Source organism: Cariama cristata, unplaced genomic scaffold (genome assembly GCF_000690535.1).
Source record: "Cariama cristata isolate BGI_N322 unplaced genomic scaffold, ASM69053v1 scaffold19839, whole genome shotgun sequence".
NCBI lineage: Eukaryota > Metazoa > Chordata > Aves > Cariamiformes > Cariamidae > Cariama > Cariama cristata.
The window spans coordinates 18,683-21,216 of NW_009636555.1; positions in this window are offsets into that span (position 1 = coordinate 18,683).

The window sequence follows — 2,534 nt, forward strand, 5'->3', positions numbered from 1 at the left end:
CTGCACTTGTTTGGTGACCCCTAGGTGAACATCTTGCGGAAACACCATTAAAATGGCTCAGTCCAGATATGCTTCAGAGTTTTAAACTGTATGTATTTGTGTCACCTTTTACTTCAGTATCTTATGAACAAATTACAATAAAGCGTCCTCAAAACTTGTGCTACAGTGAGTTAAATTGAGCAGTTTGTACTAGTGGGTTTGTATCAGTCTTCAGTCTTTATTTGTCTAAAACAATGTTTATTTGAGAACTTGTATGACTTCAAGGAAAAAAAATAAAGGAAAAAAGACCACAGTTCTTGGGCAACTGGGTACATTGACCTCAGCAAAACTAGAAATTGTAGGCTGTCATCTTACTTGATGCTTTCTGAAGTGAGAGTTATGAAATCTGTGGTGTGGGGTTTTTTGGTAATGTTAACTATCTAAGAATAAAATTAAGATGTGCAGTTTCTCAGGTAATAAGTACATGACAAAGTCCTGACAGAAACGCTTGCAAAATTGTAAACTTCCCATACTAATAGCAGTGCATTTCCAAACCTTGCATTTGGATGTATTCTGTCTAGAGATGAGGTGCATTATGTGAAGTTTTGAAGAGTGTGAAAAGATCTTTCCTAAGTAATAATGATGTGGAGTGTTTAAGTTGTAGATACTTGCATACAGACATGCCCATTCTCATGCACAAAGTTTTAATGACATTATTATTTCGTATTTTGTTACACTAGAAGTGTCGCACACATCTGTAGTGCTTTCAGGCCTCTCCTGTTCTCTTATCTCACATGCCATGCAAATGGTCAATTTAATCTGAGGTGCCCCGCAGCTGTGTCTTGGGATCCTGTCTTCTGGGAAGAAAACTGTCAAGGAAGTCACATTGTGGTTGCATTTGTATTACCTAGCAGAGCCTCAAGGCTGCAATGCAGTGCCGTATCTCTTCCCTAACACATGACCAAATAAAGCTGTTCTCTCTCTTTTGAAGGATTTTTGTCTGGCACATTCAGTGTCATCAACATAACGTGCTGTTCCTTCATACATATGGAAAAATGAAATTTTGAGGTGTACGTTGGTTAACAAGCAAGATGTGTCCGATAGAACAACTCAAGGATTCAGTTGGGACAGCTAGTGAGCTGAATTTTTTTTTTTTGATGTGCTGGTAGACTACTTGGTTTCTACTACCTCGTTGAGTGTGTCCTGTTGCCTGGCACAGCCCAACTCAGCCTTTTGCTACCAGCGCTGCTGGTAAAAACCCATGACCTGGGAGAAAGTTGCTGAGCCAGCTGCCCACTGCCGCAGCGTGGGAAGCTCCTGCCGCAGATCTTTGTGTTGCTAAGCAATGGAGATCTGACAGTGCATTTCTCCGCCGTGCCGGAGAGCAGGAGCAGCAATGCTCCCATGCCCCACAGAGAAAATGCATTTGTCAGACTGCAAAGGCGTGAGGCTGTTGCGAGAAGGAGCTGAGTCAGGCAAAGGACTCTGTTTTTCCGGTACCTTTGGCAAGTACAGTATAGCTTGGGAGAGTAATGTGATTTCTTTGTCCTGTTTGTGATCTAGAAAACAAGAAGTGGAATATTTCTTGTAAACACTACAATAAAATGCTTTAGCAGATTCTTGTTTAAGTTGACCTGGGCAATATTCATTAGTTTATTAAGACATTTTTGTCATCTGTTGTTGTAACAGTTGTTGGGCTGCCTGAGCTGCTCTGTCATCTGATTAGTTGTCATTTGCTTTTGAAGTTCACATAATTGAGTATCAAGGGTGTCAGGTTTTGTGGGCCTCTTGTTTTTCTGTTGTTTTGGTTTAGCTGCCAAATAAGCTGCAAATTTATACACATTATGGAGCCAAACACTTTTACTGGGAAGAAACTAGATGATATACCCTAAAGTAAAGACTGAGGGATGACCTTTTTGAAAACATGGTTAAAAACTTGTGGAGTCTTCTCACTGTAAAATCCTAATGAGGAGAGGCAGGAGAAGCAACTTCTGCTCAACACCCTTTTTCTCTGCATGTTTTCAGCCTCTGAATCCGTGTGGAGGATAAATGAAAGCAAAAAAGGAACATGAGGTATATATGAAATAAATATGTTCTTGACTTCTTATTGTTTTGATGAAAAGACTTACTTGGTGAGGAGTAGTTTTTATCTTAACTGTATGTGCACAAGTAATCTACCAATCATTGCCTTTTTCTGTGGCAAATGAAAGGGGAAAGAAAATCCATTCACGCTAACTAGTAAAAAGAGGTAACTCCATGATGCAATTTTCATCCCAATCTCTGTATTTCAGGTTCTATTCAATTTTAAAATAAATTAAACCGGCCTTAGGACAGGCCTATGCAGCTGTGTTGTCTGCAAAATCAGTAATAAGTGACTACACTGAAACAATGTTGAATACTATATATACATTGAACGTGTTTTGGGTTTTTTTGGCCAGTAACGCAAATTTTGGAAGATAAATCTTAAGAAAGAACATAACTCTCAAGATTTGCTGGCTGAATTTGGAACTAGAACAGTGTTCTGATAACACAAGAAAAGTTCCTTCAGGTCGGAC